Consider the following 12,448-nt stretch of genomic DNA (forward strand, 5'->3'; position numbering starts at 1 on the left):
TTTTTTTAGAAAATTGAATGGTCAAGCTTGGTGAAGGTCAAACGTCTTCATTGTGGCTTTCTGAGTTGAGTATTATCAGGCCAAAGCCTCCACAAGTTCTATGCTCACAGTAGTTTAAAGAACTCACAATAAACCTTGTTTTAAAAAAAAGGTCAACACAAAAAGAGGTAGCAAAATTCCAACTTATTTTTTCCCAGCTCTTGGCATTTGGTATAAGTCCAAATTTTGTTTGAAGGGCATTCTTTTCAAGAATACAAGACCTACAAAGTTCAATTATCAATCATCAAATAACCATTTAAAAGGTTCCTTTTTATAAGGGGTTTTATATTAAAGAAAGAGAAGAAGGGTTTGATATTAAAAAGGGAGGAGGCTTTTTTTACAATAATTAAAAAAAGGATTTGTTATTAAAACAAAAAATAACATTTTATTAAAGCTAAAAAAAAAAAAATTGAATTTGTAAAGGCTTAAAATAAGAGACGACATTTCACTTTTTTAAGGAGATATCGTTTCAAAGTTTTCAAAGGAGATTTTCTTTACGCATGTCTACATTAAAAAAAAATGGCTTCCACTGGCACCTTTCCACATACCCTGACTCTTCTTGGCAAACATTATGAGTTTTGGTATTTAAGAATGAAGACTTTATTGCAAGCACAATAATGTTGTGATACCCTGCGAAATAGCTAGGTAGAACAAACCTAAGAACAATTAGCATCCATGAACAATAATCAGAGGAATGTCACTGAAAAACTAAGAAAGAAGGAGAATAGAGCTAAATGTTGAATAAAGAACTCAGTCGATGACTCTATCTTTGACAAGATAACCAACACATTAATAGAAAATGTAGCTTCAGATATTTTGAAAGTTGCATATCAAGGTAATGATACATGGAAGACTTTTATATTCCATATATTGAGAGCTCATTTTGAAACCCTGAAGATGATGGTCAAGGAGAATGTGGATCAGTTCATGGCTAGAGTCATGGGAATAGCCAATCAGATCAAACTAGTTGGAGGAACCATTACAAATCTGAAGATGGTTGAAAAATTCCTTCGAATCTTACACATGAAATATGACATGATTGTCCATACAGATATATGTGGCCCAATGCAGACAAAATCCATTGGTGGTAGTCTTTATTTTCTAAACTTCATTGATGATTATATGATGAAGATATGGGTTTATTTTCTAAAAAAAATCAGATACATTCTCATGTTTTACATAATTCAAAGAAGAAGAAGAAAAGAAGAGTGAAAACCTTTTAAAAGTCCTCAGGTCAGACAGAGGAGGAGAATTCAGTTGTAATGACTTCAAATCCATTTTTCAAATACAAGGAATCATAATGCAGAACACGACAAGGTATACTCCACGACATAATGGAGTAGAAAAAAAGGAAAAAATAGTCAACCATGAACATGGCCAAATGTATACTTCATGAGAAGAAATTGTCGATTGACTATTGGGTTGAAGCAATTTTTCCTACAGTCTATGTTCTCAAAATATCTCCAATAGCCAGTCTCAAAGATACAATACCTCAAGAAGCATGGGATGGAAAAAAGGTAAATGTACCCCAGTTTAGAATTTTTGGATTAGTAGCATTTTCGCATGTTCCTGAGAAGCTATGAAAGAAGCTTGATGATAGGAGTGAAAGATCTATTTCCGTAGGCTATAGTGAGCAGCTAAAGGCCTATAGACCTTACAATCCATTTACCAAGAAGTTTGTTTTAATAAGAGATGGTAATTTTTTTAAAATTAAATCTTGGTCTGATCATGTTGATGAAGCTTTAGATCCACCTTTTTATCCAGAACCACCAACACTCTAGGCTTAAGAAGAGACATACCATTATGAAATGGTACATCTTCAAGTATTGAATCCATGAATGATTTAACATCTTCATAAGACAATCATAAAACAATAAGTATTAGATAAATATTTTAGCATGAGGATGAGTTTGACTAGTAAAATATGTTTACATTTCTTTCATCTCAACCAAACCATTTTGAAGAAGTAGTTAAAGAAAAACATTAGGTTGGTGCAATTAAACAATGAATTGCTTCCATAGAGAAGAACTAGACTTCAAAATTAACACATCTCCCAAGATACAAAACCAAGATTGGTGTAAAATGGGTATATAAGACCAAGCTCAATGAAAAAGGAGAAATTGAGAAACATAAGGCAAGGCTAGTTGCTAAACGATTCTCAAAATAGTTTGGTGTGGACTATGGTTAAACAATTTATCTAGTACCAATGCTAGACACTATCATAACTATTTTATCCACAACAACTCAACACAAAAGGAAGGTCTATCAACTTGATGTAAAATTTTCTTTCTTAAATGGTATATTGCAGGAAGAATTTTATGTGGAGAAGCCTCATGGTTAATTTGAAGTTCCAGGATAGGAGAAAAAGGTATTAAAACTAAAGAAAGACTTGTATGGTTCGACACAAGCTCCAAGAACCTGCTCCAATCACATTGATACCTATCTCATCAAAAGTGTTTTTTGCAGAATCAGCCATGAGCCAGATTTGGACACCAAAACTGATGAAGGTAAAATTCTTATTGTGTGCATTTATGTTGATGATATATTTTATATAGGCCATATCAGGTTAGAATAATTCAAAGCAACAATGCAAATAGTGTTTGATATGATTAATCTAGGGGTTAGGAAATACTTTGTAGGCATTGAAATTCAGCAATGTGTTAATGCCATTTTTTTTGGTCAACATAAATATAGCACTGATATCATCCAAAAATTGAGAATGAAAAACTGCAAACAAGTTGATACACCAACTACTCAAGGAACCAAGATGAGAAAATGAGATGTAGCACTACCATTTGATTCCACATTGTATAAAAGTCTAGTTGGAAGTTTGTTGTATCTCACTGCAACTAGACCTGATATCATGTTTGCTACCAGTTATGTCTCCAGGTTTATGTAGTCACCTAAGATTTCTGATTGGAAAGTTTCAAAAAGGGATTTTAGTATATATTGCAGGGACCATAAACTATGGTTTGTTATATGCACATTTTGAGATCTTTTCACTTTCAATTTATACAGACAACTATTATGGATGCAGTCTAGATGATCGCAAAAGCACCTCAAGGTATAATTTTCACCTCGGAACTAGTTTTATCTCATCGGCATCCAATAAATAGTCAATTGTTTCAATATCTTCTGCAAATGTAGAATATGTTGTTGTAAATTCAACAACTTGTCAAGAAATGTGGTCGAGAAGATTATTGAAACATATTTCAAATGTATAGAAGGATCCAACTCCTCTTCAATGTGGTAACAATTCAACAATTTCCTTATCAAAAAATCATGTTTTCCACAAAAACATAAAGCACATTGTCACATGTTTTCATTTCATCCATTATATTTTCAATAATGGGTACATAATACTTTCCTTTTGTGGTTCCAAAGATCAACTTGCAGATAGTTTCCAAAAGACATTAGGAAAAAATGTATTTGAACTTCAAAGAGATCAATTAGGCATTGTAAGTGCATCTACTTGTAAGAATTGAGAATAAGAGGGGATGTTGATGTATTAAACTAACTGTCTACTAGGTGTCATCAAATTTATTTCCATCATCTTCTAGGTGTCACAATAAGTTCATATTTGCTTCAGTTTAGTCGAGTTTCACTCTAGTCATTTATTGTTGATGCCTTTGAAGTAATCTATTTAAGTATTTTGAATATTGAGAAGATAAATCTCTTCTCCACAATTTCTATTCATTCTCTTTCATGTCTCGTGTGTTGCGTCTTATGTGTTGAGTTAAAGTGTTGAAGAGTATGGGAATTGCGGCACAAGTATTGGTGTGGTGTCCATTAAGGAGAAACTACATTAAACCGTTGTCAATAACCTCTTATAGTATGCTGGCGATGGAAATATTGGGATGAGTAAAGACAAGCCAAATTGCACATTGTATACTTGGAAGTGTGGTGATGTGGCTACATGCTGATGAATCATTGCAGTGAGGTGTGCTCACTGAAAGAGTATCGTGGTGTTCACTGTTCATCCTTGTGGAGAAAAACCTTATGGTGTGTGTAGCACCCTGTTTGTATCAACTTTCTAAGTGCCTAGTTTGAGAGATTATGTGACTAACTCGTAAGAGTTGTGAATGTTCTAGCACAACTTGGTAGCATATCTATGTTGAAGAATTGTGTGGCTATGGTGTTGTATGAGGAGGATGTCGAGCTTGGTGTAGTGGTTTTGGAACTTGGTGGAGGATCCTGATATTGGAATATTTGTGTTGGAACATCGAGCTTATATGTAATGTGAAGGTTATTGGGTTCAGGCTATGTTGGAGACCGGTAGTGAAATAATTAGAATCCTCCAAACACGAGAGGAGTTGATTTCACGGAGTTGAGTTTCATCCATAATCATGCTTGAATAAGGAGATCAATTGTTGCGTCTTGATGTGGTATTTAGTGCATTCCTAAGACGAGACCCTAAATTGACCCATATAAATAGTGTGTGGCATAATGCGAACAAATAAACTCTTTTTTGTGGAAGCTCCTGGATTGAGGAACGATACATTAGTGACATTAATGAGGTCTATGTATTTTTTTGATGTGATCGTGGGGTGTACTTTTTTTGGTTAGCATGGAGTGGTTCACATAGCTCAATTATGTATTTTTGTCAAGGAGGAGTATTTTGAGTCACGAGTAGATCAAATGTTTGAGATTGGTGAGGTCTTTGTATTCTTTGTGGCCTGGTGTGCAACCTAGAAGCTGAATTCATTATGGTATAGTGTGGAGACACTTGGTGGCCTATGTTCAATCTTCTGAATGCTGGTGAAACACATGAATAGCTCACTTTGGAGTGTGATCAGACTTTGTGGTGGATTATATAGACTACGTGGGTAGATATACTAAGGAGTTGTAGGTAATTTTGTTTATGTGGAGTGCATTGAAAAGTAAATCATATAGATTTAATCCTTGTTGAGTAGAGGATTTGTTTGTATCCTCCTGTATTGATGCTTGAATAAAGAAGAAGACTTGTTTTATGTGACAAGTAATATATAATGCCTGTGATCTGTGGATTTGGCTAGAGTGTGGAGTATGCATTGCTATTTCGAGGTCATTGGGAGTCACACACAAGTTTTGTTGATCATTGTTTGAATAAGTTGTTGTTGGAGAGCATGGGTTAGCATTGAGTCTTATTGAGAAGCGCAAAGAGTGAGGAGGAATGAGCCTTTGGAGTCAATTGAATTCATCAGGTTTGAATCAAGTTTCTGTTTGAGGTATGTGTTTGATAGTTATTGGGTGAGGCAACATGGAGTCTTTTAGATCGCTTGATCTATCGTCAAGTAGTTATTTCAGCCAGAGAATAGCCTACTACAAAACACACCAGTTTAGTTGATTATAGATCATGAGGAGGAAAGGGTGTGCATTTTTGTGTATTGAAATGATTCTTTTTTGTTATGTTTTGGTTGTTTGTCAGTGGTTATATGAAGCGTAGAGAAGAGAAATATAGCAACATGTATTCACCAATTTTTAATTTTTTAAGGTATTTGTTCCTGTTGGGAGAGAGTATTAAGCTACGCTTTGTGTAACCAAGGACTCTGCATTGTTTGACGTGCAGTCATTGTGTAGATGTAGTGATTGAAAAAGAAATTTTTTTACGTATTTCTTGATAACTCATCATTAGTATCTCACTATTTCTATATAGAGAGTGCTATATTTATTTGTTCATTGTTGAAATTTTTTGTTACTAGGGTATTTTTGGAAGAAGCATGGCTTGTGTATGGCTTATAGAGTTGTTGGAAAGAAAGGGACACTGCTGAGATTGAAAAGAGCGAGTGGAACTAGTGTTGCGTTTGCTCCATAATCAAATTACAACCACGTTGGAGCCTAGAATTGTTGAGAGGGTAGAAATTGCATTTGGAATTAGGTGATTTTTGAGGTCTAAAATGGGCCTCCTAAGGAAATTATAAAATAATAGTGGAAATAATATAATAATATTAGATTACGTAATCAAATTTTATAGGAAAAAAGGAAAAACTATTTTTTTCAACTCGTATTTTAAACTTATCGCGCTATGGGTTTACTCAAATTTCTAGTGACAAAAATTGTTGGATGCAAAATTTGATTCCTCATCCGAGGAGTACCCACGTTACATACCTTTGATCTACCCTACTAAACGAAAAATGAGAAATACATGAAAATCATGATTGCAATCATGTTTTTTTCATGTATTTCTCATTTTTGTTTAGCCGGGTCCATCAGAAGTATGCAACATGGATACTCTTTGGATGAGGAATAAAATTTTGCATTCAACAGTTAATCTTGCTCGAAATTTGAGTAAAACATTGGGGAGATAAGTTGAAAATACGAGTTGAAAAAGTAGGATGATTATTTTACAATTTTTTAATCTTTTTACATTTTTACCCCAAAAATGGTGAATCATCCCCCATGGTTGATGTCATCATCTTTAATCCTATTGGTCCTTATAAAGTTTATTTTGGTTATACATTTTTCTGACGAGGCCCATTTTAGACATCAAAAATCCCTTAATGGTGATACATTGTTGCCATAAATACATAATGCATAGGATTAGAAGGATAGGCTCAATTGATTAGTGTTATGATTTTTATTTCTTGTGATTAGAGGTGCCAAAGAAGCCACCACCCCGATTGGAACATGAAGTTCTCGCGGCATATTGAAGAATGTGTTAAGCATTTTGTGTGGTCCTTGGAGTTGGGCTTGCGTGACCTGTGGTGCTTGGTGAAGCTTGTTGTGTGGTTTCATGTGGACCTGCTTGGTGATGGTTGTTGTGTATTGAGTTCTTTGGTGATTGGTGAGCTAATAGGTGTAGCTTCTAGATCAATGTTCATGGAAGATTCTGTGGTGTGAGCATAGTGTGAAGCCTTGGCATTAACCGATTGGACTAGTTACGTTGGTTGTTTATGGTATCCATTGTTGTATCATTTAGGTTAAGATTGGGAGAGCTGCTAATAGCTTTTGGAAATATATGCTTTGTATGTTGCATTGGGTTGTGAAATTTTTTGGCTAGGTTTCTATCGTAGTTGATCAAAATACTCAAGAATTTCATTTATTTTTCATAACATTTATTTCATAACTGTGGTGTGATCAAGTTGAAGAGTCTGTTTGGCATTGAGCCTATAGTTTGTGTGGAAGAGAGAGCCCACTACTATGGCACCCTATGTGTTTCTTGGTAAATGAGGTGTATGCATATTGTTCATTAGCGAGTATGTAAAGCCTGGAAACTGTGTAAATATTTGACGTATGTGGTGTGAGTCCGAGCATTGTGGTAATTTATGAAATGCACAAGTTGTCATGGCTCAACAAAGGAGATTAAATAGTTCAATAGAGAATTGAGAAAAATGAGGATAAATAATGAAAGGTAAAATGTTGTAGGTGAATATGAAATGCTTCCAGCCATACAAGGAGATATACACATGAATCTTGAAGAATTTGAAACTAATGTACTATTGAAGAAATTAATGCCAATTTTACCATCTTTCTCCAGTAAAAAAATTAAGATCGCAAAATTAAAATCAAGGGACTTCTTCATTTAGTATATCTATGGGAGTTTGTTCAATAAACTTCTTTAAATCTCTTAGACAAGTGTAGAGGTTCAGTAACATTGATTCTCATTATATTAGCTATGGATGAAAACATTTTGTCTAGTATTTTATATGAATTTGGTAAAATATGTGATGCAAAAATGTTTTGGGATATACTTGAAATGAATTATATTGAAAAATATAATGAAGAAAAATGTGGATGATTACTAGAAAAATTACAAAAAGGTCTGGAGATTGTAAAGATAAAAGTCACGGAGGACTTACTGACAGTTGGACTGGTGAAGGTTCTTGAAAATGATGAAAACCAAGAAAATAAAAATTATTATGGTTTGACTGAACAAGAATTAAAAATTCTCAATGATGAAAGTGATTTTGACGAAAAAGTTGAAACAAATTGGCATCATCACATTTGTAGAATGAAGCAATATGCATAATGCGTGAGATGTAGTAAGAAGAAGAAGCAAGTTGAAACCACCAAACTTTGGAGCAACAAATTCAAGAATAAATTGCATCAATATATTGCAGAAAAGAAAGTCAAAATGAAATACTTAAGCACTTTGTCAAACCTTGTACGCCTAGATGAGACTTAGACTAGTGGATATGTTTTCTATGTTATGCTTTCATTCATTTCTCCATTAAGTGGGAGACTTGGAATACTGGAAAAATGTAGACTTATCTAGATTATTTTATTATTAGCTATTGGTTGTGATTAGTATAGATGGATGAGATAGGTTATACTTTATGAAAAAGGGGGGTAGGGTATAGAGGGTGGAAAGAGCTTACATTTTAGGATAGAGGGAGGTAAAGTATAGAGGGTTGAATATGGGAAGAGAGAGAGCAAGTTGGGAAGAAAAGAGAGAAAAATAGATGGTGTAAGGGAGAACAAAAGAGAGGGGGAAATCAAGGAAGAATGAGAGAGTGAGAGAGAGTAGTGTGATAGCAAAGAGAGGTGGGTGGTGATGAAGGGATTCAAGGATTGAGCGAGAAGGAGGGTGAAGGACAAAAATAAATGAAGGGATAGGAATGAATATGGATAGATAGAAGTAGACAAAAAGTGTGGTGGGGAGATATAGAAATGGATAAATTGATGAAGGCGAAGAGAGAAGGGTATAAGGTGCGACAAAAAGCATTATAACGATAGAAGGAGGTCGGAGAGTGAGTGTAGAGGGGAGATGAATGAACACAATATTTACTATTATGTGAAATTAACAAAATTTTGTTAAAAAATAAAGAATATTCTTCAAATGTTATATTGATATTTAAATATAATGGAAATAATTTATCATTTTGTAATATTAACAAACATTATTAAAACATAAACAATATTATTCAAATTTCATATTTGTAATTGAGTATAATGGAAAAAATTTATTATTTCCTAATATAAAAAAAAAATAAAAAAATATATATATATATATATATATATATATATATATAGATAGATAGATAGATATATTTAAATATAAATTATATTATTCAAATATCATATTTATATTTCAGTATAATGGAAATGAATATATTAAAAATGAAATACTTAATACATAAGGTGGGTGGGGGTGGGGCGGGGGAAGACATATTTTCTAGGGTTTCCACATAATTCTAAATATTTCATGTCAAAAAAAAATTCTTGGATATAAAACCTATATATTGTCATTAAGCTGACATCAAGTTGATTGGGCCCATGTCAGTTTCGGATGGGGCAGGAGGACCTCCCCCTCCTTCATGTTTGTTTTTACAGGTAATCATCAAGCTACCTCAGATCCTTTTGTCTCAACGTGGAAACAAAAATGCATGCATGAAGCCTCTCCACCATTGGGGGACTAATGGAAGTCCAAGTTGAAGAGTCATTGTCTCTCGAAGGAAACAAAAAATCCCCGGGTTTTGACCCCAACAACCGCGTGGCCCAATCCCGACATTTTATATAGGATCATGCGATAATATGAAATTTTATAAGTATTTGTCACAAGGAGATGGATATACTCAGATAAATCTAACTAAAATGGGAACCAAAATCCTCAATAAGGCTTCATTTGAGAGTGAAAGGTTTCATCACAGTGATCTTTGAGGATCTCGAGAATAGGAGAAGAACCCTGAACAATGGCCCTTACTTTATGAATAGTGCAGGACTTATAATGGGGCACTAGGAAACTTGCTATAATCTAGAGAAGGTTCATTTTATGGTGACACTCATTCAGGACAAATTGTATTCTTTACCAGAAGATTTCTTGGAAGCGAACATCCTCGAATTGATCGACAACTCTATTGGAAATTTTGTGCACATTCCTAAAATGACCGAGCACAGAAGATTTTAATCCTATGAATGAGTCTATGTATATATGAATATTTCCCAATCACTACCAAAATTAGTGGAAATTGAATACTAGGATGAAGCTTGGTCTCAGCTTTTAGACTATGATCATGTTCCATTCCAGTTTCACCTCATGACTATGGCCACCTCTTTCAGAACTTCCCTAATAGGCTTAAGGAGAACTGTCCTCCTCCAGACAACATGCCTCTAGATGGATTTCAGGAAGTCTTAGGATCATGATCATCAAACAATAGAATCCCTCCTAATCGGTTGTTGCCACCAATAATGGGCAATCCAAAAAATGCTTCACCATGTTTTAAGAGCCTGCGGAAAGAGAAAATCAAAAAGCTCTAGCTTTGGAGGCTTGTTCACCACAAATGACGGAAATTGAAGCACCCCCTGAAAAACATAAGAAAAAATAAGAAAGCAAGAGAAAATCCCTGAAGGCTTAATCAAATGGAAAGGAGATCCAAAGGGTTTTAGCTGAAGTCCAGCAAGCGTTATAGACTGATGTAAGAATGGACCAAATTAATTCAAATTAATAGATTATGGTGGCTTTATTGAGTAACTAGGCCAAGGATGACTTAGAAAACATACCTCAAGAGAAACCGAATCAATTTTATCAGATCTGGAAAGAACAGGAAAAGTGTCAGGCCACTATGGAGCCAAACCCTCATCCGAAATTATTTGTACAATAGGAGGAAGAACCATCCCAACATAGATATTCCAAACTAAGTTTAGAAATAAGGAGGAGAGGCAGAAGATACATAAGAGAGGTAATCAAGGAAGCTGGAGCTATTTTGGTTAACTCAGGATGGGTTATTGTCCTCACGGAGTACTACCATATGTCTCACCCCTCCTCTCAATGAAAGTGATATCATGGAATATAAGGGTCCTAAACTCGAAAGGTAAGTTGAGGTACCTTAGAGAATCGATTCATCAAGAAAAATGGAATATCATAGTTTTTCAAGAAACTAAATTATCGCAAGAGAAGCGAAGTGAAATTGTGTGTCGTTGATGGCTAGTGGTGGAAAATATGGCACTGGATGTAAAGGGCTCGACTAGGGGGATACGGTTTATTTGGGATATCATATCTATGTCTTTTAAATCTTGGAAAACCTTTTCGAATAGTCTTACAAGGTAATTTGAATACATAGGTTCTGTAGCAAAGGTTTGCATCACAGGGGTCTACAGGCCAACGATTCCAGGAGAGAAGACTAGTTTTTTGAATAATCTCCAAAAGTTGAAATACTTTCTTGCTCATGAAAATTAGATCCTAGCTAGGGATTTCAATATGATAGATGATTTGAGTGAAAAGAAGAGTGACATCTGTACATTGGACCTGATTTATCTATCTTTTTAGGAAACTATTCAATACATCCATACATAGGATATTTAGCTTTGCAATGGTATTTTCACAAGGAATAATCGGAGCGGGGTGTTGACAATGTTAGACATGCCAATATCAAGGGATCTCCCTAGTATGAAGCCCCAACTAGATGTCACACTGTTTGGTGTAGGAGTCCCATCTGGTATGATGGCCAGGTTGCCATTATCTTAAAGATATTCCTTGAGTCTTGTTTTTCACCACGTGAGTGTTCTAGTTTGTCTTTGAATGACGAGCTTTGATTGCCTGGTGAGTGCTATTGTTACTTGTGTCAAGTCTCTTTCACCACAGAGAGAGAGAGTGGGAGTGAGTCTCAAGTCAGAAGTGAGGAAGTACGAACTCTATCAGAGACACACAACACAACATGACATGCGCAACTTCTGGAGGAGATATCCACATGGATGCGACACTCACAACACACAAGGGAAGATAGCACATACAACACCCAAAGAGACGGTCCATGCAAGTGTGATGGTTGTTATAACAGGTTTAAGTGAAAGCATTTATTTGATGTTCGAGGAGGTAACCAATATAGGCAGGACAAGGTTAACAACTTATACAACACATTTTCATAAATATATGTATTAGAATAGCTGAATGAGTTTAATTGTTTAACACGGGTTAGAGATACATATATTACAAGCGTTCAAGATAAATCTTACAAAATGTTACAACACATGTGGGAAAATGTGTTGGCCTATTAGTAGGCTTTTGAATTAAGAGAACGTTCCAAGACACATCGGTACACCATTACATCACTAACCCTGTGGATGGGGCATTGGAGCTAGTACTTACTCCTGAAAGAAAATATTACAAAATCTCAAGGCTATGTTGGAGGAGGTAAGGTGAAACATATTTTGTATGTATAAAGGAGGGGTATTTATAGCCAAGGGTAAAACTAACCCTTCTGAATACTCGATTTCCCTCATGAATGTTTGACTTTCATGACTCTTCAACTTTACATGACTCTTCGGATTACAAGTGGATCGCTTTGAATTCCACGTTACATTAAATTGGTTGACATAGTATGGCACATAGTAGTGATGTTTCTGACATGGCTCATGACACGACTCGACATGACAGTGCTAGTACGTGCGTGTTGTTGCTGATGTGCTTGTCGAGCTGCAGTGTTGTTCAGTGATTGATGTCCTCATGGTCTATCATAGCTTCACCTCTGCATAGTAGGGTGTGCCGAGTCTT

The sequence above is a fragment of the Pinus tabuliformis genome, chromosome X (genome assembly GCF_031772625.1).
Source record: "Pinus tabuliformis cultivar Carrire ecotype Pingquan chromosome X, CPIR1, whole genome shotgun sequence".
Taxonomy (NCBI): Eukaryota; Viridiplantae; Streptophyta; class Pinopsida; order Pinales; family Pinaceae; genus Pinus; species Pinus tabuliformis.